This window comes from Leopardus geoffroyi, chromosome E3 (assembly GCF_018350155.1).
Source record: "Leopardus geoffroyi isolate Oge1 chromosome E3, O.geoffroyi_Oge1_pat1.0, whole genome shotgun sequence".
Classification (NCBI taxonomy): Eukaryota; Metazoa; Chordata; class Mammalia; order Carnivora; family Felidae; genus Leopardus; species Leopardus geoffroyi.
The window spans coordinates 3,822,013-3,846,891 of record NC_059340.1 but is presented as its reverse complement, the minus strand read 5'-3'; the positions used below and the strand labels follow the sequence as shown (position 1 = coordinate 3,846,891).

At 51.8% G+C, this 24,879-nt stretch overlaps 1 protein-coding gene across 11 annotated transcripts in view; it reads left to right on the top strand.

Moving 5' to 3' along the window:
• LOC123589361 (monocyte to macrophage differentiation factor 2) overlaps positions 1 to 24,879 on the top strand; it is a 128,839-nt gene that overhangs the window by 1,979 nt on the left and 101,981 nt on the right. The window contains exon 2 of one of the 11 annotated variants that reach the window (XM_045461351.1): positions 9,070 to 9,184. The exons of 9 other annotated variants lie outside the window; for them this stretch is intronic. The gene's annotated coding sequence lies outside the window, so the exon portion shown is untranslated. Of the gene's footprint in view, positions 1 to 9,069; positions 9,216 to 24,879 lie in introns of all 11 variants that reach the window. One more of the 11 variants, XM_045461350.1, reaches the window with a different exon arrangement.

The window sequence follows — 24,879 nt, the reverse complement described above, 5'->3', positions numbered from 1 at the left end:
AACTGGGATAGAGCTCTCCAGCTGGGTCAGGGGCTGGACCATGAGCTTTGTTCCTTTCATGCTTGGGCTGATGCCGTCTCTACGGGTGAGGAGTTCAGTGGGGAAGGTAGAGCACATCAGTTAGAACGATTTCTGTTCCCTTCCTAATTGCATGGCCCTTACTGTGGTGCCGCCTACAAGTTAAATCCCTAATGCAGGCTTCTTGATTGAGCAAATTTAATAGCGTGACCCAGTACTATTCAGGAGAAACGTCATACAAGCCACGTATATAGTTCTACAGTTTTTAGTAGCTGTTCCGTTGAGTGTGTGGCTGATTTTCTATCTCGCTGTCATAGAAAAGTAGAAAACAGGTGAGATGAGTTTTTAGAATATGTTGTTGTTAATCCTTGATACGCAAAGTGTTATCATTTCAACATATAATCAATGTAAGTGAATTATTCATGAGACTTTTTACATTCTGTTCTCACCGCAAGTCTTTGACATCTGTTTGTGTCTTTTATACTTAGGACCCATCTCACTTCGGACTAGCTATAGTTCAAGGGCTCAATAGCCACATATGCCCGGTGGCTGCCATATTAAATAGCACAGGAATATCTTCCAGGGTGAGAGATGGGTGTTTGTCTTAGTCATTTTGGGCTGCTGTAACAAAGTACCGTAGACTGGGTTGCTTATAAACAATAGAAACTTACATCTTATAGTTCCGGAGACTAGACGTTCGAGATCAGGTGCCCGCATGGTTGGGTTCTGGTGAGGTCCATCTTCTGGGTTATAGACTACAGACTTACTGTATTTTTATGTGATAGAGAAGGAGCTAGTTCTCTGGTTGCCTCTTATAAAGGCACTAATCTCATTCAGAAGGGCTTCTACCCGCTGGACCTGATTATGCCCTAAGGGTCTCGCCTCCAGATGCCATCACACTGAAAGTTAGGTTTCAACATGCAAATTTTTTTAGGGGGGGACACAGACATTCAGCCCTTAACAGGGTCCCTAGTTATATGCTGTGTGATACTGCAAAAGATGCTTTCCCTCTTTGAGCCTTTGTTTTTCAACGGATGGTTGTGCCAGCTGCTCTTTAAATTTCTAACCTGGAATCCTTAAATGGTTTATCTAGATCAAGAAATATATTTATCATATAGCTATAGGAATTAAAGGCTGTGTAGTATTGGTGCAGGGCTAGGGAAATTGACCAATGAAACATAATAGAGAGGCCAGAAGCAGATTGATGCATATAAAGACATTTGATTTTTTTTCAAAGACATTTGAAAAGAGAGAGAGAGAGAGAGGGCATGCGATCGAGTGGGGGAGGGACGGAAGAAGAGGGAGAGAGAGAACCCTAAGCAGACTCCATGCCTAGCGTGGAACCTGACAGGGGGCTCAATCTCACAACCTTGAGATCGTGACCTGAGCAGAAATGGAGAGTCAGATGCTTAACTGACTGAGCCACCTAGTCACGCCAAAGACCTTTGATTTTTGAGAAAGGTGGTGTTGCTGATCACCGGAGGCAAGGATGGTCTATTGAATAAATGGTACCGAAACAATTGGCTATCTAGATGGAAACAATGAAACCGGAGCCCTACCTCACACCATACAGAAAAAAGCATTTCTGGATGGATTAAAATTTATAAGTGAAGTTAAAAAAAAAAAAAACAAACACTTGAAAACTTTTAGAAAACAGAAAAGAATATCTTTTGGATTTCAGGGTGGGTAAAGATTTCTGACGGCATGGAAAGTTAAAACCGTTAAAGAAAAGGTGGATAGACAAGACTACATTAAAAATTGTGAGTTTCGGGGCGCCTGGGTGGCTCAGCCGGTTAGACGTCCGACTTCAGCTCAGGTCACTATCTCGCGGTCCGTGAGTTCGAGCCCCGCATTGGGCTCTGGGCTGATGGCTCAGAGCCTGGAGCCTGCTTCCGATTCTGTGTCTTCCTCTCTCTCTGCCCCTCCCCCGTTCATGCTCTGTCTCTCTCTGTCTCAAAAATAAATAAAACGTTAAAAAAAAATTAAAAAAAAATTATGAGTTTCTATTCATCAGAGAAATGCCATGAAGAAAATAGAAGAGGTGTTGCAACCTTGAAGGACATATCTGCAACACTTTTAACCACCCATTAATTAATATCCAGGGTGTATAAAGCCCTACCGTAAGAAAAGGACAGATAAGAGAACAGAAAATACAAAAATGCAAATCGTCTTGCAGATGCACACAGAGAAGGGAGAACACAAATGAGCTAAAAGCTGCTCATTTTCATTGGGCATCTGCCCTGGAGAAAGTGGTGTGCACGTGCATCAGAGGACGCGGACATCTTAGCATCTTAGTTGTTCATGATAAGCAAGACATCCTAAGTGTCAGTGGTAGAATTCATATGCTGGAATAATATCCTTTCGTGAGAATGACCTCCACTTTCAGGCAACAGAATGGATAAATCTAGACGTCGAGAGTGGTAGCAAAACACGAAGTATGAATGCAATCGTTTAATGCTCAAAAACAGGCAAACCAACTGTGTTGTTTAGGAGTGCAGAGGAAGGTATGTGGAAAGCCAGAAAATGATTATTGCAAAATCAGCTTACTGGCTACCTCTAAGAGAGGTGGGGTACACAGGGTGTTTCTGGGTCCTGGCAGTGTTCTAATTAGTGACTTGGGAAGAAAAACAAGCCGGATTCTATGTGCCCTATAAGATAGCTCCCATTCCCATGGGGAGACTCACCCATGTGGCCACGCCTCACTGCAGGGGAGGCTGGGAAGTGTAGTCCAGCTGTCTGTGTCCATTGCTGCCTCCCTGGGGCTCAGAACAGTACCTGGCATCTGAGAAGGTACCACTCAAATCTGTTGAATTAGTGGCGGTGTGACTTTGGACAAGCAAATTAACCTCCCAAGACGTTGGTCTACTCTCTTGCTTTAAAAATCTGACGTTAAAAGGGGGTCCTTATAAAGCAACATGATGGTTGTAAATGCAGCATGTGCTCCTTAAAGAACAGTTTTTAGGGGCGCCTGGGTGGCGCAGTCGGTTAAGCGTCCGACTTCAGCCAGGTCACGATCTCGCGGTCCGTGAGTTCGAGCCCCGCGTCAGGCTCTGGGCTGATGGCTCAGAGCCTGGAGCCTGTTTCCGATTCTGTGTCTCCCTCTCTCTCTGCCCCACCCCGTTCATGCTCTGTCTCTCTCTGTCCCCCGCAAAAAATAAATAAACGTTGAAAAAAAAAAAGAACAGTTTTTAAATCATGGGGAGTAGGTATAAAAATGAAAGCAGTCGGGACACCTGGGTGGCTCAGTCGGTTAAGCGTCTGACTTCAGCTCAGGTCATGAGCTCATGGCTTGTGAGTTCGAGCCCTGTGTCGCGCTCTCCACTGACAGCTCAGAGCCTGGAGCCTGCTTCTGATTCTGTGTCTCTGTCTCTCTCTCTGCCCCTCCCCACTCACTCTCTCTCTCTCTCTCTTTCTCTCACAAATAAATAAACATTAAAAAAAAAAAAAAAAAGAAAGCAATGGGTGCCTGGATGGCTCAGTTGGTTTAAGCATCCAACTCAGGTCATGATCTCACAGTTTGGTGAGATTGAGCCCCGCATTGGGCTCTGTGCTGATGGTGTGGAGCCTGCTTGGGATTCTCTCTCTCTCTCTCTCTCTCTCTCTCTCTCTCTCCCTCTCCCTCTTTTTGTGTCTCTCTCAAAGTAAATAAACATTTAAAAAAATGAAAGCAACGGTCACCCTTCATCCTGCCATCTTGAGATCATCACTGTGCAATGTGTTTTTTGTTTACTTGCAGTCTTTTTTTCTGCAGATACCGTACCTATAGCTAGCATCGTATCCTAATTTTAAAAGTGAGACCTTCTGCAGTTCTGTGTCCCTTGTCTTTAACAATTATTCACCAGCTCAGTTTAATGTGTGCCTAACACTCCATCTCATCATCGCACCCTGCTTTATTTTATTATTTCCCACCTTCGGATGCTTAAGTTGCTTCCTGGAATCCACTTCTGTAAGTAACGCTGCTGGGGACGTCTCTGCCTCAGGGTCCCGGTGTTCAGGAGACTTCTCTGATCCATTGTCAAACCTGGGCGCTGGCCACGTCCCGTGGGTCCCAAGTTCCAGGTGATGCGCACTGCCCAGTTTACAGTGACCAGGTCATGGGGCGCCCCCAGGAATGGCCCCTGTAATGCAATTCTTACCGTGGGTCTTGAAGTTGCTCCTAAGGCCCCACAAAGGTCAGGGCCCAGCTCTTCCTACAGTGGTGTTCTTGGAGAGTGGAAGGAGCTTGGAGCTTGTGTTCTGATTCTGCTCATCTCTTTGCCGGCCCTCTGGAGCAGGCTACTTATCCGTTAAGCCTTGCTAGCCTCTCGTACCTGAGGCTAATGTGGGGTTGGTTAAGGATACGGTGACCCCGGTAGGCTCTCTGTAGGGTTAGATCCTGACGTCCTACTACTACCCAACGTCCCTGCAAGGCCATTTAGGACCAGCCGAGAAATTCTGAAGGTTATGGGTTTCGTAAACATTTTTTGTTGTTGTTCTTGAGGCGATCAAGATATGTATGAGAAGCATCCAGTACAAGGATACAGTTGGCGCTCCAAAGTGGTGGTTATTTGTGTAAGTGATTGTTACTTACAGTCTCTTTCTGGGGAGGGTTTGAAGCACTCTGTAAGAATCAAGCTTCTCAAGAGCCATGGGACTGCCCCGGAGAACCCTTCCCTCCTGGCAAGGCTTGCTCTGATGTCAGCAGGTCTCTGTGCCTGGAGACGGGATGGCAAGGAGGGGCTTCCGGATCCTCTGTCTTGCTGGGCTGCCGTGGGCGGGCCAGTCCTGGGCTTCGTGGAGTGGGAACCACGTGCCAGGCTTGCGACAAGCATCTTCCATTCACCATCTCATCTAGTCCTTAGCTGGATCTTATTTATTGTTGAGAGAGAGAGAGAGAGAGAGAGAGAGAGAGCAAGCATGAGCAGGGGAGGGGAAGAGAGAGAGGGAAACAGAGAATCCCAAGCAGGCTCCGAGCTCTCAGCACAGAGCCCAATGCGGGGCTCGAACCCACGAACCGTGAGATCGCGACCTGAGCCGAACTCAAGAGTCAAGACGCTCAACCGACCAAGCCACCCAGGCGCCCCCGAGGTACCATATTCTGTCCCTGTTTGGTTTGCCCTCCGTCACGGAGCCCACAGTGAGGTTCACACCTGGACTGTCCTTGGCTTTTCTGCCTCCCACGCCGCGATGGGGATAATAATCCTCAAAGTCAGGTGATTTTCCAGTCCCCGCTGGACCCAGAGGCTAGAATCCGGAGTCCTCCCCGCTGCACGTGCTGTGGCACAGCCTGGCAGGGCTCTCAGAAGACACCGCCTCCTTCATTCATTCATGGACAGGCCTGCCCCAAGCATCTGTGGGGATGGACCAAGTGTCCCAGTGGAAGCCCACACACCATGTGTCTGAATGTTTAAAGTTAAAAATCTAGCTAACAAGCTTTTCAACGAAACGGGTTCCGTCCTCCTCGGCAAATACGCTTCTACGATGACACGGGTTGAACACTCTGTAGAATGGTGGCCGTCATATGAATGAAGACTGGCCACTGTCAAGTAAGGAAGTTGAGTTTAGTTATTTTTATATGTGCCACGGCCTTTGTGGCCAGGCCGGCGATGCCTGGGTGAGCAAATAAAATAAAGGCGTGCATAACTTAGTAGTTTATAGATTTCGTACGATTTATTTTTGTCTTCGCTGTAGCAAAATCATTAATTATGTTATTTTCAAGATTTTCACGGAAATCGCATTCTCTTCACAGTGATCATCTAAAGTTGTGCAGTCCAGTGTAGCACTAACCACCTGTGGCTATTTAAATTCAAGTCTAAATTCATTAAAATTAAGTAAAATTAAAAAGCTAGTCCCTCAGTTACAGAGGCCACATTTAAGGGCTCAGGAGCCCCAGGTGGCCAGTGGCCACCATATTGGACAACACAGGCCTACAACATTTCTGTCACTGTGGAAATTTCTCTCAGAGAGCACTAGTCTAAAGAATGAAAACGCAAAATGTAATGTAAAAAATATCCCGCAAAGGTAAATTAAACAAAATGTAAAAAAACTACCTAAAATTATTTGTATTCTAGGATATCCGAAATTCTCTTAAATTTGAAAGGCAAAATACAAATGAAGATTGACAAGTGTAAAACTTATAAAGTATTTACGTAGGGGCACCTGGGTGGCTCAGTCGGTTAAGCATCTAACTCTTGATTTCAGCTCAAGTCAGGATCTCACGGTTCGTGGGATTGAGCCCCAAGCCAGGCTCTGTGCTGACAGCTCACAGTCTGCTTGGGATTCTCTCTCCCGCCCTCTCTCTGTCCCTCCCCTGCTCATGCTCTCTCTCAAGATAAATAAATAAACTTTAAAAAGGAGGATGAGGACAAGAAGGAAAGGAGGGAAAAGGAGGAGAAGGAAGGGAAAACCAGAGAAAATAAACTTGTTAGTGTTCAGAACTGAAACGTCCAGGCATGTCTGAATTCAGGTACAGCTAGATCCAGGGTCTCAAAGGAGTCCCATGCCGTCTCTCTTTGTCTTCGGGCTTTGTTTCTTCTGCTGGCTGCACATCTGGACTGCTCACAGCCCTTGTGGACAGGGAGTTTCTCTTTCCTGGCAGGATCACCACCGTCCTGGAATCGAGTCTCTGTGCCCTGACTTGGATTGCATGCATACCCTTGAACCTGTCACCGGGGTCAGGGGAAGGGCTATGCCAGTCTGGATCTTTTGGAGCTTGGAGTTTGGGAGATGGGCATGGCTGGGGGTTGGAAGGGTGTGGCTCCATGTGAGCCCAATGGAACGAGAGGGGGAATGTGTGGCCAAAAACGAAAGTGATTTACATTTTATACGTGATTGAGGGGGGTAGATGCTGGATGGGACAGAAGCCTTGGAGACCTTGCGGCTTTGGGGTGGGTCGTTCAGGATGAACGGGAGTTCTGCAGAGGCTGGAAGCGGGAAGGGCACCGGAGAGGGCTGCCGGGGAAGCACAGGAAGGCAGAGAAGAGTCTGAGGCTGGACTCAGACCCTCTGGAGGGGAGGATGTGGGGTCAGGCCCCCAACTCCCCGGGCGCGCCCAGTAGCTGGCTTTTGTTCCATGGGCTCTGGGGTGCCATTGAGGCTTTTAGGCTAAGTAGCAAGGTTTCGTTTCCCGAAGGGTGGTTGCCATCCAGATACCACAGCAGCAGTTGGTGGGGGGGGGTTCCTGGGGCCACCAGGGGCTGGGAAGCTGCAGCAGGTGGGGTCTGCCTGTTCATCTCCTGGCAGTGGGATTGGCCACGGTCAATTGATTGGTCAATTACTTGTCAATATGTCCCTTTACCCCAAAGCCTTCAGTGCGTGTGTATATAGCACCAAGTACTCTCTTATGGAATGACATTTAAGAACAGAGACTGAGCTTTAAAAAGGAAGGGGGCGCCTGGGTGGCTCAGCCGGTTAAGCATTCAACTCTCGATTTTGGCTTGGGTCACCATCTCGTGGCTTGTGAGTTCGAGCTCCGTGTCAGGCTCTGCCCTGATGGTGTGGAGCCTGCTCAGGCTTCTCCCTCCCTCTCCGCCCCTCCCCCCCCAGAAAAGAAAAAAGATGTAAAAGGAAGGGGACGCTGATACGTGCTGCACTGTGCACGAACCGTATGAGGACAGTATGCTAATAAGCCGACGGACAGAAGGACAAATGTGTGATTCCGCTTCTGTGGGGTCCCCAGAGTTGTCAGACTCAGAGACAAAGAGCAGACAATGGAGCCAGGGGCTGGGGCGGGTGGGGGTCAGTGTGTAATGGGGACAGAGTCTCAGTGTGGGAAGATGGAAAGTTCTGGAGACGACAGCGGTCACGGTTGCACAGCCGTGTGAATGTGCTCAGGGCCCTAGAACGGGACACCGAAAAGTGGTTGAAACAGTGAATTCTGTGTTGAGAGTATTTCACCACAATTTTAAAAAATATTAAAAAAATAAAGTCGAGCTGAAAACGGTAACAGAAGCGGGTCGTTGATTAAATGTGAGAGGCAAGACAAGAAAAAGGGACTTTAGTGTTGAGGCACTATTATCTCACAGTGAGTCTGTATGCAGATTTTTTTTTTTTTTCAACGTTTATTTATTTTTGGGACAGAGAGAGACAGAGCATGAACGGGGGAGGGGCAGAGAGAGAGGGAGACACAGAATCGGAAACAGGCTCCAGGCTCCGAGCCATCAGCCCAGAGCCTGACGCGGGGCTCGAACTCACGGACCGCAAGATCGTGACCTGGCTGAAGTCGGACGCTCAACCGACTGCGCCACCCAGGCGCCCCCCGTATGCAGATTTTACCAACTGCCCCCTCACTGCCCCGGCTGCCAGGATCCGCTTTGGGGTGCACCGCGTAGTTTCCTTAGCCTCCTCGAGTCCAGAATTCATCTCTTGTCTTTTTCTATCAGGCATCGGTGTTTTCGAGATGTCCAGGCCAGTTCTGTAGGCTGCTTTGTGTGGGGTCTCTGGGCTCGGTTTGGGGTCTCACAGATTGAGACTCTGCGTTTTCTTTCTCTTTCTTTCTTTCTTTTTTAGTATTTTTGATGTTTGTTTATTTTTGAGAGAAACAGAGACAGAGAGCGAGCAGGGGAGGGGCAGAGAGGGAGGGGGACACGGAATCCGAAGCATCTCCAGACTCTGAGCTGCCAGCACAGAGCCCGATGTGGGGCTCGAGCTCACGAACCGCGAGATCATGACCTGAGCCGAAGTCGGACGCTTAGCCTAGTGAGCCGCCCGGGGGCCCCCCCGCCCCTGCCCCGTTTTGGTAGAAGCGATGCTGCTTTTTTTAGGCTCCTTGTAACCGACAACACGTGTCAGTCTGTCCTTCGGTGTGATGTCTTCTGTGATCGCTTGCTCACGTGGGGGTCTTCCTGCTTTTCTCTCTGTAAAAGTATTACTTGTTTTGGTAATCAGTTAGCATTTGTGGGGAGGGAGTGTTTGGAGCGCATGTGCATATTCCAGTCCTCATACTATGAAAACTATCTCTTATAAAAGTAGAGAGAGTAGCGTAATGAACCCCAGCCACCCCCTAGCTTCAACTTAACGATTAGTAACGTTTTGCCAAATTTGCTTCGTCTCTGCTTTTTCTCTGTCCTAAAGTATTTGAGGACAAATCCCTCGGTGGTATGGGTGATAGACTTCAGTGTGCATCTCTGCCTGGCGAGGACTTTCTTCCCTAACCACTAGACCCCTAGCCCACCCATCAGCATCGGCAGTAAGTCCTAGCGCTATTGAGCACTTGAATTGTAAGTTCTATTTAGTTTTTAAAATTTTTTTGTAAATGTTTCATGTATTTTTGAGAGAGAGAGCATGAGCGGGAGTGGGGGAGGGACACAGAGAGGGGGGAACAGAAGATCCGAAGTGGGCTCTGCGCTGAGAGCAAGGAGCCTGACGCGGGGCTGGAACTCGCAAATCGTGAGATCATGACCTGAGAGGAAGTCGGATGCTTAACCGACTGAGCCACCCAGGCGCCCCCGGGTTTGTTTTATTTGAGAGAAAGCCCGTTTACTGGACCACATGTAGCTGGCGGTTGCCATATTAGCACAGCTGTAGAGGCCGGATTCGATTCAGGACCCACGTTCCAGGCAGGAAAGGCCAGAAACTTCTCGTTGCATCTCTCCAGGGGGCACGGAGGTCCTGTTTCCGGTGATGCGGAGATGGATCTTGGGACTCTCGGCTCCTTTTATAGCAGCCGGTTGCTCGGCAACCTGTCATCAACCGTCTTAGCGTCTGTTGGCTACTGTTGTCGGAATGAATGATTTCATCGAGTCTTGGGTTTTCAGAATTCCCTCTTAGTGAAGAAGAGAGACCCCGCCCCCAAACTTCTCTGCACTTAGCGCACCAAAGTGGTGGGATCTTTGTTATTATCCGACATAAAGCCGGGGTTCATTTCTTTCCAAGAAAGGCCTCGCGGGGAAGGAGTGGATGAGCCTGTGTAGACATTCTTAGGATGTGTGGACGATGTTTCGGGCTCTGTGAACCCTTGGGATGGCGTGTTCAGTGTGTGCGTGCGTGTGTGTGTGCACATGCGTGTGCATTTTGCCCCAGAGAGGTATAGATCTCCCAGCAGGCAGCCACTTTGCGCAGGATTGGGTGCCGCAATCCCGGTTGTAGGGGACGGAGTTGGGCCCAAATCTGGCTTCAGCCTATCCAGTAGCCCTCTGCTGTGGAGTTTCTGTGGCTCTACCTGTCTCGGGATGTACTCTGGACCCTTGGCCGTTGGCGGGGCTGGGCTTTGCCAGGGCACGTGGCGCCGTGTTGGGAAGGGTGGTCGTTCAAGGCCTCTGCCGTGTTGCACGGCCAGGGAATAGCACGAGCCTGGAGGACACTGTTCCCGGGGAAAGGGTGGGCCACTTGTGGTGGCACACAGCCTGGCAGGACGTGGGCTGTGAGGGTGGCCCCTCATCCTGTGTCAGAGCCCCCCGGCCTCTGTGTCAGAGTCAGGGGCCAAGGGCTCCCGGGGGCAGGGGAGATATTAGCTGATTTTCTTCACAAATTCCTCCCTGTGGATTCCGGTTTGGGACACGCCTCTGAAAAGGTGTGGGATTTGGGAGGAGTGCTCTCCGCGCCGTCACAGTGAGGAGGAGGTTTTCCGTGAGCTCCCTGGAAGTGTTCTGGAATTGTGATCCCGTCATGACATCGGGGAGGGTAATACAGCAGAGATGGGGATGTGGCAGGGAGGCCAGGGCACGTGGGCGGTGGCCTGTCCTTCTAGAGGTGGCTGGGAGGATGACAGACCCCGGTGCCCGGGGTGGTCTTGTCTGGGAGGGGGGGGGGGGAGGGGGCTGTGGGCCATTCATTTTAGCGGCGGATCCCAAGAGCAGTGGTCCCCGAGGAAGCCCTGTGCCCCAGCATCCCTGAGTCAGGGGCTGGCTGTACTCAGCTGGCCACCTTTAGGTGCCTCATTTCCCCATCTGAAAAATGGGCTAGTCAGCCCACCCTGCAAGCTTCTGAGGGCTTTGGAGGGGAGCCGGGGAGTGACTTCAGAATCATTTCAGGGCCTGCGCCAGGGAGAGCTTTGGCGAACGGAGCAGATGTGGGTCCCAGGCTCAGCGAACTGCAGCCCCGAGTGGCCCGGGAGTGTGAATGAGCCTTGCAAACTGTGAAGTGCAGTACGAAGAAGCCTTTGATATCAGCACTGTGCCCAGATGGGATAGAGGCATTCAGAATCGTGCCGCTTGCTTGCCCAGGGGCCTTGTGGCTGCTGTCTTCGGAGGCCAGCTCGCACTTGGAGATAATCTGCCTTAGTTTGGGTTTCCCCAGAAGCAGACCCCAAGACAAGGACCCAAGGGCAGGAGGTGGGGAATGAGCACAGGGAAGGACACGCAGCCACCAAAGGGTGTGTTAAGAGGCGAGCTGGGGGCGCCTGGGTGGCTCGGTCGGTTGAGCGTCCGACTTCAGCTCAGGTCGTGATCTCCTGGTTCATGAGTTCAGGCCCCGCATCGGCCTCTGTGCTGACAGCTCAGAGCCCACTTCAGATCCTCTGTTCCCTTCTCTCTCTGCCCCTTCCCTGCCGGCTCTCTCGCTCTCTCTCAAAAATAAATAAATGAGCTTTAGAAAGAGGCAAGCTGGTTCTGCTTGGGAGACCGTGTGCAGCGCGTGTTGGGCTCTCCCTGCCGGGCCCAGGGGCCTGGCTGATCCCGCAGCTCGCCGTGTCCTGGCAGAGGCTGATTGCCATGAGGGTTAACTCTCAGAGCCTTAACTTGGGTGGGGGATGGGCTTGCCCCCCCCCCCCCGCCGTTGCAAGGGTTGCTGAGGTGCTGGCCCCCCGCCCCCCAGGATTTCTGGTTCAGAAGGTCTCTTGCCGGTGGTCTTCCAGTAGCTTCGGTGAGGCAGGGGGCAGGGCGGTCACTGCTTCAGAGATGGGGATTCTCATTACCTCAGAGGGGAGGAGGTTCCCCGGGGAGCCACAGGGAGGGTGCAGAACGGGGGGCTGGGGTCTGCCCAGGTCTGCCCGGCCCACGCTACCAGATGCACACCTCCCGGGGGCACCGTCCACATGGAGTGCCACGTGAAGCGAGGCCGTGGCCCATCTTCCCTCCAGACTTCCTCGGACCTGGCACGGGGTCCAATCTCCGTCCTTCCCACCCCTCCGTCAGTTTCCCCTTCCTGTTTCCGGCCCTCTCCCTGCTGGGATCTTGATCTCCAGACCATCGTGGAGTGGCACCAGCCCAAAAACTGCTTCCCAAAGCCTGAGCCAAGATGCTGTCTGCACCCGGGAGGAGCCTGAATTCATGAATGGACACAAAGAAGTATCCTGGGGCCAAGCTGGAGGAGGGGGAGGCTCTCAGGGCCCGGGGCCAGCTTGGCCCTGCCTGGGCTGTGCTGGCCTCTGCGGGACAGACAGACAGACTCCCTTTGTGTGGAAGCCAGGACAAATCTCTTTAGTCCTCTGTCCTGGGGACCCAGGGCCGCCACTGCCAGGCACGGCCCAGTCGGGGAGGGGCGGCCGCTATCGTTGTCCTGGGTCTGGGCTTATTTGGAAGAGGAGCACTTCTCTCTGGGGGCTACCGGCCCTGGGTCCAGGCTCGGAGGACGGAGGAACCGCAGAAGCCCGAAGGCTGGGCCTGGCCCCTCCAGCACGAAGGGGAGGGAGCGGGAGGGGAGGCGAGCAGCTGGGATGTGTTGGGGGCTGAGGTGGTGGGGACCTGGCAGGTCAGCCACTTTAGACCCTGCCTGGGACAGCCGGTGCGATGTAGAAAGCATACCCTTTTAAAAGTTCTTTTTAAAGATTTTAATTAATTAATTAGTTAATTAATTTATGTTTATTTATTTTTGATGGGGGTGCAGAGCATGAGCAGGTGAGGGGCAGAGAGGGAGGGGTTGACCTAGAATCCGAAGCAGGCTCCAGCCTCCCAGCTGTCAGCACAGAGTCCGATGCGGGGCTCGAACTCACGGACCTTGAGATCATGACCTGAGCCGAAGTCAGACGCTTACTGACTGAGCCACCCAGGTGCCCCTTAAAGATTTTATTTTTAAGTAATGTCTACACCCGACGTGGGGCTTGAACCCACAACCCCTGAGATCGAGAGTTACATGCTCCACTAACTGAGCCAGCCAGACGTCCCCCCACCCCCCCAAAGCATACCTTTGCAGACCCCAGCCAGACTCAGCCCTTAGGAGCATGGCTGCTCTGTTTGTTAGCCTTTTACTCAAGTCTAATGTGCAGGAGAGCCTGCCTTTCGATTTCAGCTCAAAAACTAGGGAGCCAGCACCCTAATCAAGGTGCTAAACATTGCCAGTTACCAGAAACCTCCTAAATACCCCTTCCAGTCGCTGTCTCCCAGTCCCAAGGGTGCCCCCTGTCCTGGATTTTATCATCAAAGACTCCCATTGCTGATTCTTGAAGTTGATATAAATAGACCGGAGAGCGGGTCCCGTCATTCGGCGCCGTGTCTGAGATGCATCCCGGTTTCTGTGCTTGTGTCTGGCCAGCGTGGTGTTATGAGGCGTGGCTCTTTCGTGGTGTATTCCCATCCTGCGCTGGATGGGCATTTGGGTAGTTTTCAGCGCTCCTGTTGGGACCAGCCCCCCTCCCTCTCCCAACTCCAATGCGGCAGGTTTGAGAACGCCTGGTCTCAAGTTCAAACATGGACATTGGTTAGAGTTTTACAATTGACTAACGTAGCAAATGACCGTTGCAGTCAGTGAAACGCTGCAGAAATCTAAGGAAAACAATGGCGCGTCCCGCCCTTGTCCGCAGTCTCTCCTCTGGTGCCCCCCTTTCGTACCTTCTGCTTTTCCAGGTCAGCTCACTGGCCCTGCCTCTTGGGTGACCTTGGGCCAGCCCCTTATCCTGGCTGGATTGACTCATGTCTCAGGAGTCTGTCTGCTCCAGAATTTTTGTAAGATCTTAAAAGGCTGGGACCGTTCAGACTTATTATCTCAAGTCTGAATGACTTCATAAACGCTGTGAGATGATGGATTAATCAGTTATTTGTCAGGCATTACCTGTCGCACGCCTGGCTTTGCATTGGTACCGAGAAGACAAAGACGAATCGGGGCCAGCGTGCAGTCTGGGGGACAAGACGGACCCAGAAACACCCAAACACGTGTTGCGTGCCCTGTGATAGGGGCTCCACAGGCAGTTGTGGGAGTCCAAACGCTCCCTGCCTAGGAGTGCTCCAGGAAGAGAAAGACGGAAGGCGGTCCACATAAGCAGCCGCTCGTGCGTTGGCCTAGAGGTGAGAGAAGGCTTTTGCTCTGCAGTCTGGATGGGACTGTGAGGATCAAGCAAAGCTCTTCAGAGGGGCTTTTTCACCTGGGCTTTGAAGGCTGAATAGGAGTCCTCCAGCTGGAGAAGAGGGAAAGGGATTTTTAAGCCGAAGAAAAGGTATGTGGAAGGCCCACAGCCATGATGACTGTGGGCCGCGAGGAGAGCGTTTGTGGGATGAGGAGAAATTGCAGGGTTTGAGTCAGGGATAAGAAACAAAAGAAGCAGGTTCCCCTGGAACACAGACTCTTCTTTTTTTTAGTTTGAGAGAGAGAGGGAGAGAGAGAGAGAGGGAGATCAAAAGCAGGGGAGAGGGGCAGAGGAAGATAGAGAATCTTAAGCAGGCTCCACAAATGGCGTGGAGCCCGAGGCAGGGCTGGATCCCACGACCCTGGGACCATGACCTGAGCTGAAATCAAGAGTTGGACGCTCAACTGACTGAGCCACCCAAGGCGCCCCTGTTTTTTTTTTTTTTATTCTCAGTTTGACACGGGCTCTTGTGCTCTGGGTCTGCCAGAGGTTTTCCCTGACCCATGAGACCTGAGAGTCTTGGTGTTAGGCTTTCTAAGATGGGAGGGACTGACTAATTTGGGGTTCAGGGGGACTGGGGATCACGGGCCACTTGTGGCCAGGGCTGCTCTGACCACTGGCCAATGAGGCAGTGATTTCATGAACTGCGAGAGGGCTCTGTCCCTTCCCTTCTTTGTCTCCAGATTCTCCATCCTGGAGAGGATGCCCAGATACATTACACTATAGTGTAAAAGATTGATAGCAGAGCCTTTCCCATCAGAACCACAGACAGGGATGAAAGGGGAAGTGAGTGCACTGGAAAGAATAAACCAGGAATCAGGAGGTCTGGGGTCATATCTCAGCTGTGCCACTTCCTAGCTTGTGGCTTAACTTCTGTGAATCCCTGTATAAAATGACAGTCATCATCTCCGCCCCGCTCACTTTGCAGCAAGGTTCAGAGAAGAGGAGGGAAGTGAAAGCATTGGGTACCTTTTTTTTTTTTTAATTTGTGGGTACCACTTAATCTCACCTGTATTTTGTTTTGCTTCTAAATGTTCACAAACTTTTTAATTTTTGTAAGCTTATTTATTTGTCTTGAGAGAGACAGAGACAGCACGAGCAGGGGAGGGGCAGAGAAAGAGGGAGAGGGAGAATCCCAGGCAGGCTTTGCGCTGCCGGCAAAGAGCCAGACACGGGGCTCGAACTCATGAAACCGTGAGATCATGACCTGAGCCGAAACCGAGAGTCAGATGCTTAACCCACTGAGCCGCCCAGGCGCCCCTCGTTGGGTAACTCTTAAGCCTGGGATGGCTGCCTCTGGCCTGCCCAGTGCCTGTGGCTGACACCGCCAGTTCATCGCCGCCCCCCTTTCTGCCACGCGTAGACTCACGCTCAGGGGCCTTCGAGATACGACGCTCCAGGCAGCCAGCACAAGCCCATGGACTTGGTGTGGGGGCTGAAGCCTGTTTGCCGTCTGTGCTGAGCCGGGTGTCTGTTTTGTGGTCCTGGGCCCCTGTGGCATCCATGTGTGGCACCTGGTGCGGTCCCTTCTCCATGAGGCTCTTCCTCCGGCCCGCTGCTAATCCCCTGGGAAGTTTTCAAAAATTCCAATGCTTGGGTCCCTCGCCTGGCAGTCCCGTTGTAATTGTTGGGGATGAGGCCTGGGCATCGGCATTTTCTCCGTCTCCCCCGGTGATTCTCACGCGCAGCAACATTTGCTCTGGCTCCTTCCTCCGACCTGCCAGGTGGTGATACGGCTGCGTCCCCAGTGGCCCAGGGTTTTGGGGAGGGGGTGACGATGGCACAGCCCAGACCCAACTCTTGTCCCTTCCCTGCTGGCATGATAGTAAGTCTTCCTATGTACCTAGACGTGCCAGTGGCCTCGTTTTTTTTTTTGTTTTTTGTTTTTTTTTTTTTGTAAAATACAGACATAAAACTTACCGTTCTAACCACTTTTTAAAAAACGTTTATTTTTGAAGGAGAGAGAGAGAGAGAGAGCGCGCGCACGAGCAAGCATGAGTGGGTGAGGGACACACAGAATCCAAAGCAGGCTCCGGGCTCCGGGCTCCGAGCTATCAGCACGGAGCCTGATGGTGGGGCTCGAACTCACGAACTATGAGATCATGACCTGAGCTGAAGTCGGACGCTTAACTGACTGAGCCGCCCAGGCGCCCAGTTTTAACCATTCTCAAGTGTATGCTTCAGCGGCATTAAGCATATTCACATTGCTGTCACCACCGCCTGTCTCCAGGCTGACTTCCGTTGTCTCAAACTGAGACTCTGTCCCCGTTCACGCCGTCCCCTCCCCCAGCCCCGGATACCACCACCGTCTCTGTGTCTCCGTGGAGTTGGTGACTCTGGGGATCTCCTTCCTATACGTGGAATCCTGCGTTATTTGCCCTTTCGTATCTGGCTTGTTTCATTGAGCGTAACGTCCTCAAAGTCCATCCACATGGTAGGAGGTGTCGTAGTTTCCTTCCTTTTTAGGGCTGAATAATATCCTCCCATTGTGTGGCCGGACCACCTTTTGTTATCCGTCCATCTGTGACGGACACTTCGCTTCCACCTGTGGCCTCGTGTGGACCGTGCTGCTGTGGGTGTGCAGGTGCAATTCTTGTCCCAGAAGCGGAGCGCCTGGATCGCATGGTAGTTCTTCGTGTAGCTTCTGGGGGAGCCTCCATCTGGTGTTCCGCGGCGGCTGCACCATTTACATTCCCGCCAACGTCTCGTCCTCGCCAACGCTGGTTTTCTGGTTTTGGGGGGAATGGGTGTGGAGTGGGGAGGCCTGACGTTTGAAAGCAAGCCTTCTTGCCTCACTTCAGCACGTCACGGCACCTGTTCTGGGGGTGCTGCGGGAGGCAGACAGGGACCAGCTTGTACTGAGTGCCTACTGTGTGCAGGGAGCTCAGGCGGCACGAGTCGTCCTCTGTGAGGCAGGCGCCGTTACTCTCCTAGAGCGCAGACGATCCTGGGCAGAAATACCGGCCCTGTCTTTATCTAGCTGTCATGCCTTAGACATTTGGGATTTGCTTTTTCTGGGCCTCAGTTTCCCCAGCTATGAAATGGGGCCAGCAGTAGGGCGTGCCTCATCGATGGTGAGGATTCACAGTAACAGAATCATTCATGTCGGTCACGCGCCTACAGATGCTGAGTGCTGTGCGCAGATTAGCCCGGTTCATCCTTTTATTATCCTCTGTGGGGGGTGCTGGGGTTAACCCCATTGCTCAGATGAGAAAACCGAGGACAGCTGTAGCAGCTTGCACATGGACTCGTGGCTAGAGGGGAGTGGTGCCAGGATTGAATCTGGAACGTCTGACCCCCGATCTCCCAATCTTAATTATAAACTCTGTTGTGTGCTAGGTAGGTGATGAAGGAGGGTGTAAACCAAAGCAGAGGCGTAGGCAGGAGATGAGGAGACCCCCAGGCCTGGCTCCACCCCATCTGAGAAGAGCAGGGGGCGAATGGTACCTTACAGTGTGGAACACACTCCCTTGCGTGCTGTGAGTGCGGGCTGGTCTCCTAGCAGCCCCCCAGCAGGCGGGTACCTCACACGTGACCAGTTCCACGGACGGCCCCGTGACTGCACGTAGGATAGAGGGGGCAGGATGGGGCTCTGACAGAGGAGCTCTCTCCCAGTTGCTTGGAGACCGTTGTTGGAATCACTGGGTCGTAACAGCGCCTGCATTTGGAGTGTTCGCCGAGTCTGATCTGAATTGCGTCCAAAGGCTGTGCTCTTTCCACTGTGCCCTACCGCCTGTCCAAACCCTAGAAACCCAAGCATTTGCCACCTTGATAAAGGACTGGGACAGGCATCTCCCGGATGCCAGTGCTGTATTAGCCAGGCCACCGAGCTTCAGCAAAGCATAATTTACTTGCAAGTGTTCTGGTGTTCATCTTGGAAGGAGGAAAGGAAAACAAATTTCTGCCATCAATCCTTCCATCCATTCAGACTTCTATTTATCCACTTACCTCTTTATGTTTCTACCAAGCTACGTGCCCATCTCTCTACTCACATACTCATCCACCTACCCCTTCATCCATCCATCCATCCCATCCATCCATCCATCCATACATCCCCCCATCCACCCCTCCCCCATCCGTCCGTCCATCCATCCATCCATCCATCCCATCCTTCCACCCATCTGTCCATCCTTCCTTTCATCCATTTCTCCATCCGTCCATCCATCCATCCTTCCATCCATTCAGACATCTATTTTCCACTTATCTATTTATGTTTCTACCAAGCTACGTGCCTATCTCTCCTAGTCACATACTCATCCACCTACCCCTTCATTCATCCATCCCATCCATCCATCCCCCTGTCCATCCATCCATCCCTCCATCCATCCATCCATCCATCCATCCCATCCATCCATACATTCCCCCATCCCCCTGTCCATCCGTTCATCCATCCATCCCATCCTTCTACCCATCTGTCCATCCTTCCTTCCATCCATCTCTTCATCCATCTATCCATCCATCCATCTATCCATCCATCCTTCCATCCATTCAGACATCTATTTTCCACTTATCTATTTATGTTTCTACCAAGCTACGTGCCTATCTCTCCTAGTCACATACTCATCCACCTACCCCTTCATTCATCCATCCCATCCATCCATCCCCCTGTCCATCCATCCATCCCTCCATCCATCCATCCATCCATCCATCCCATCCATCCATACATCCCCCCATCCCCCTGTCCATCCGTTCATCCATCCATCCCATCCTTCCACCCATCTGTCCATCCTTCCTTCCATCCATCTCTTCATCCATCTATCCATCCATCCATCTATCCATCCATCCTTCCATCCATTCAGACATCTATTTTCCACTTATCTATTTATGTTTCTACCAAGCTACGTGCCTATCTCTCCTAGTCACTTACTCATCCACCTACCCCTTCATTCATCCATCCCATGCATCCATCCCCCTGTCCATCCATCCATCCATCCATCCCTCCATCCATCATTTATATGCCACCCATCCAACCAGCCATCCAATAGCTCATCCATCCATCCATCCATCCTTCCCCTCTGTCCATCCATCCCCCATCCATCTATCCATCCCCTCCACCCATCCTCCAGACTCCCCATTTATCTGTTCATCCATCCATCCTTCCAGACAAATATTTACCTAACTAGTTATTTGTCTGAGAAGGCATTTGTCTTCTCTTTGGTCTGCTTACCTACCCACCTACCCACCAGCTAGTTCCACAGTCAGTTAATTGGAAATGTACTGGAAAGGATGGCTGTTGTCCTGTGGACAGTGGGAGAGCCAATGAGAAGATTTAATAAAGTCACATTATTTTCTGCTTTTCACAATCAGTTAAAAGTGGCCAAATTTGGGGAAAGAATGTTCAGATTTGGGGTCTGCAATACCAAGGTACATCCATAATGTCTTTAGGGAGTTGTGGGCATAAGGCAACGTTTCGCAGGTGCCGAGACAGCTCTTCCAGCTCTGTGATAGTTGGGTGATGTGGGAAGACAGCCGAAGTCCTTCAGTGCGTTCCTTTGGTCTGGGCAGCCATGTGCTGAGTGAAGGGTCAGGGCTCCCGGAGAATGAGGTGGGGATGGTTCTGGAGGATGGCAATGACTCGGTTCACCTGCGAGACACAGAGAATGCTGGAACACTAGGGATCACCTAGTGTGATCCTTGTGACTGGGATCACCTCATGACCCCTGCCACGGCTCAGCTCCTACTCCAGCCAGGTGGGCTCCCTCCCTGCCTCTGAACACCCCTCCTCCTTCCCGCTTCTCCTCTCCTCATGTGCTTCCGTCTCCAGAAATTCCCTCTGCTGTCTCCGGTGTGACAATCGTGGGTGTGAGATCACGCCCTGGCAGAGGACTGGCCTTCGTTGTTTAAGTCTTTACATCATAAAAGCATTGGCATCAGAGAATTTCCTTCCAACCTTTTATTTTGAAAAATTTCAAACTTGTAGTCAAAAGTTGCAAGAAACGTTCCATGAACTTGCCCGAGTGCCATTCCCTTAGAGTCACCGGCTGTTAACCTTTTGCTGTGTTGGCTTTATCACTTCCTCTCGGCGCTGAAGCTTTTGAGGCTAAACTGTAGACATTCGGACACTTCATCCTCAAGCACGTCGGCATGTATCTCAGGACACCCTTACCTCGCCCAGAAATCCAGCACTTGATACAATGCTGGGGTCTGACAGGCAGTCAGTCCATCTTTATCTTCCCTCAAGACCCTTAAAAGAATTAAACAAAAAAATTTTTAAGTTTATTGTTCTTGAGAGAGAGAGAGAGAGCATGAGTGGGGAAGGAGCAAAGAGAGAGGGAGACACAGAATCTGAAGCAGGCTCTGGGCTCCGAGCTGTCAGCACAGAGCCCGACATGGGGCTCAAACCCACAAACTGTGGAATCATGACCTGAGCTAAAGTCGGATGCTCAACTGACTGAGCCACCCAGGCGCCCCTGTAATAGGTGATTTTTTTGTATCTGGCTTCTTTCACTCAGCATCGTGTAGTTGAGGTTTGTATGTGTAGCAGGTATCAATGTGTCATTCCTTTTTATGGCTGAGTAATATCCTGTCATATGGATGGATCTACCCAAGCAGCCAAGATTGAGGACCACTGACCTAGAATAAAAAAAATAGAGGCCAAGATGGCAGAGCAGCACGGAAATTCTCTGCTTCTTTTATCCTTGAAATGCAGCTAGATCGGCCCCAAACCATTTTTGCACACCGAGAAAATTGATCTGAGGACTAACACAATAATCTGCATAACTGGAGCCACAAAACTTGGCAGGTACGCAGCGTGGAGAGGTGAACTGGGGGAGAGAGAAGCCGTGGAGGGTGGGCAGCTGTTTTGTTGGCTGAGAACAACTGGCCTAACCTCTTATAGCTTCATCTCCGAACTGGAATAATCATATCTACTTTGCAAGGATGTGGTGGGCTTTAATGTGAGGTACTGGGACGGGTCAGCTGCCAGTAAGAAAATGGTACCTGGGCTTTCTGGGGGCTTTCCAAGAGGAGGCAAAAAGAATGTCCATTCCTCGAGCACCAGTACATGTCAGGCACTCCCGCGTGGGCTCTTGAGCCGTATTATCTCATGGTATCTGTAGGATAGGTAGTAGTTTCTCCTTATACATGCAAGGGAGCTGCAGCCTAGAGACATTAGGTAACTTCTCCTAGGTCTCAGAGCACCTCAGTGACTGTGCAGAGATTTTCCACCCAGCTGTGCCAAGCTCCAAAGTCCCTGCTCTGTCCTGTTCAGGATGGGAATTCAGCCTGTGCCCTTGCCTCCCTGCCAGCTCTGACTCGGGGAGCTTTCCTCGTGGATTTGCCCTCCCCACACCCCACAAATGCCATGCCCACGTGGTTATCTAAGCAGTAGGGCTGGCCGCAGAATGGGGATTGTGTTCTCCAGAGGGGAGGGCCTCTTTCCCTCCTTTAGTTTAACTAGTGACAGCCTGCTGGGGATATCAACTCTTTTAAGAGAAACTTCCCCCAATCTTGAAGGTTGCTATCCGACTGTCAGCTCTGTTCTAGAACATTCTATATTTTATCTGTGTTTCCTCTGTTAGAAATGACTCCCTTATCCCTCTCCTGGGGAACGGATAAACAAGCTGTTGTACGTCCAGACAGTGGAATAGTGCTCAGCAGTGAAAAGTCTATACAGAAGGAAAAAGAAAAAAAGGATGGAAGTTTTGAAAATAATTTGCCAAGAATGGGAATACACCATCTAGGAGGGTCTGTTTTCTTCTTGTATAAAACGTGTTTGTCTTAGACACGTTTTAAATAAATAAGTAAATCCCTGCTTGTCATGGAAAGTTTCTTTCCATCTGGGAATGTGCTTTTACTTTCTAAAATAAATTCTTTCTGGGGTGCCTGGGTGGCTCAGTCGGTTGAGCGTCCGTCTTCGGCTCAGGTCATGATCTCATGGTTCATGGGTTCGAGCACCACGTCGGGCTCTGTGCTGACAGCTCAGAGCCTGGAACCTGCTTTGGATTCTGTGTCTCTCTCTGCCCCTCTCCCACTCATGCTCTGATACTCTATCAAAAAAATGTTTAAAAAAATTAAAATAAATTCTTTTTAGATATTAAAGTAAAAAACATAACAACACGCTGTGGTATGACCGTGTTGCTCCATTTACACGACATTCTGGAAAGGCAAAGCTGTTGGGGCAGAGAGCAGAGCAGCAGTAATGGGGCCGGGAACAGGTGTTGGGTCCCCAGGGCGTGTGAGCATTTTGGGAGAGACGAAGGGGTCTGTTCTTAATCTTGATTGTGGTGGTGGTCACACGCCCGTCTACATTTGCCCAAACTCATAACACACAGTAGGAAAAAAAAAAAAAAAAAGGGAAAGGAAAGAAAGAAAAAAATTAGGCCACAAGGAGGGTAAAGAAAAAGTTCTTGGTTCTGGAGGGTTGTGGGAACTGTTTTTTGGGTGTTTGCCCCCGGCCCTGGGGCCTGGTCTGCCGGCCTTTTTCTCTGTCCGCCTTTCTCCCCATTCAGTGGCTGCAGCGCGGGGCAGAGACAAGGAGGGTTTTGTGGAACCCAGAAACAAATAAGGGATTGCCCATCATGGGTCACCGCGGCAACGCAATGTCGCTCTTGGACCCGTGAGGCTGGCACTGTGGGTGGCTTACTGGTGTTTGTTAAAATCGGCGACAGGTGGATGGGAACTTCCTCAGCCCCAGACCTGGTTTCCCACCTTGGAGAAGGCGTCAGCTGTGTCCCTGCCCGGTTGACCTCTGCCCGCCCCCTCGCCCAGTTGGCACAGCGCCGTGGGGGGCTTTGGGGTAGAATCTATCAAAATTAACACCGTGCATCCCTGTGTTCGTGTCTCTAGAGCTGTAGTAAATGACCATGCGCTTTGTGGCCTTAAACATATAGAAATCTGGTCTCCCAGCTCTGGAAGCCAGAAGTCCAAAATCGGGGTGTCAGGAGGGTGGATTCCTTCTGGAGGCTCTGAAGGAGGAGCCTCTGTGTCTGGCTCCCAGCTTCTGGTAGCTTCAGCAACCCTCAGTGTCCCTTGGCATGTGGACACGTCACTGCAGTCTCTGCCATCACTGTCACGTGGGCTTCCACTCTGTGTCACCCCTCCTCCCACGGGGACCCTAGTTGTAACAGACCGGGGGATCGCCCTCCTCCAGGGGAACCTCATCTTAACTGATAATATCTGCAATGGCTCTGTTTCCAAATGCGGTCACTTTCTGGGGTGCTGGGGGTTAGAATCATCAACGTAGGAATTTGGGGGAGACACAGTCCAGCCCGTAACACTGCTTTTGTTGTCCTATTAAGTATCCCTTCTTAACCCACTCCTGGCCACTGACAGCTTCTTCCTGGAGAAGGTGAGCTGATGGGCTGGTTGTTTCGGCCTCCCGGGGAGGCTGTGCTTTTTGTGGGGTCCCCAGCTGCAGGGGGGAGTCCACCCTTTTCTCTGTGACCCTGAGCCCAGAGACTCAGCTCCGGGGTCGAGTCTGCCCCTGCATGGGTGTCAGACTCTGTGGGGGTTGGCGCCCTGGAGCACTGAGCTCTGCTCAGCTGCCTGGCCCTGGGGCTTGCTGTGTAAGGTCTTGGTTTTCTCATCTGTGTAATGGGCTCAGCAGGACCCTGGCCTTGTCACCGGTGGAGTGACCGCCGGCTGATGCAGGTGGAGAACAGCTGTCAGGGCAGGTGGGTGGGGGGAGCAGCCGTGGACCCCGAGACTTGTCCAGGTGCCGAGGGGCCAGCACAGGAAAACCAGACGCGGTGCGTGTCAGGCAGATGGCAGCGTATGGCAATGTCAGCCCCTGGGAGACACCCCAGCCTTCCAGCCTCCACACCCGCGCTGCACACTCCCGTCTGCCGGTCCCTGGGCCAGGAGCACCCTTTCCTCTCCACCTGGTGAACTCGTCCGTCATCCCTCAACCTCTGTTTGCGGTGTGCGCTGCGGAAGCAGGTGCCTCGGGCGTCGTGCTGAGCCTGTGCCCTGGGAGCCCTCTCCCCTCTCCGCAGCCTTCACCCTGTGCTGTGCTGCTCCTCTAATCCCAGCCAGCACGTAGTAGGTGTTCTCCAGTGTTTCCCGAAAGGACGAGAAGCGTTAATCACGCGGTGTCAGGATTTCTGCCTGGATCCCGTGCCTTCTGGACCGTGAGCTCCTTGAGGAGCTCATCTCAACCCTCTGTCCCGTGTTCTGAGTGTAGAGCCGGCATACAGAAGGTGCTTAGTAGGTGCTCTGTGGTCTGTATGGCGGAGGAGGCGCTGGCACATCCTCAGCGAAGTGTACTTAGCATGGATCCAGCCTATGGAACGTGCTCCGTAAATGCCCTGTGAACTTCACTGGCCTAGGTCCAGCCCCCAGAAGGCATTCAATAAATGCTCTGTGATCCGCACTGGTGTGGTACCGGCATATAGAAAGTGCTCGGCAAAGTCTCGGTGAGCTGTGCTAGCATGACAGCTGCATACAGAAGCTCGGTGTGTGAGCCTGAGACGAACGGGGGAACTGCCCGTTCTCCTGATCCTGAGCCCGTGTGGGCCAAGGAGGTGACCCCTGCCAGGCTGGTCCAGCTTGCCAGCCAGGTGCTGGCAGACCTCACCCCCCGGCTCTCGGACGCCCCTTCCCCGCCCTGCCAGGCCTGCCTTCCCAGCCTGATTTGGATACCCCTGCGCGGAGGCCTGCCTGTCGGACCCAGGCTGAGTGCCGGACCCCCCTGGGGGTGTCGCTCCCTACCCTCATCGCGGTAGCTT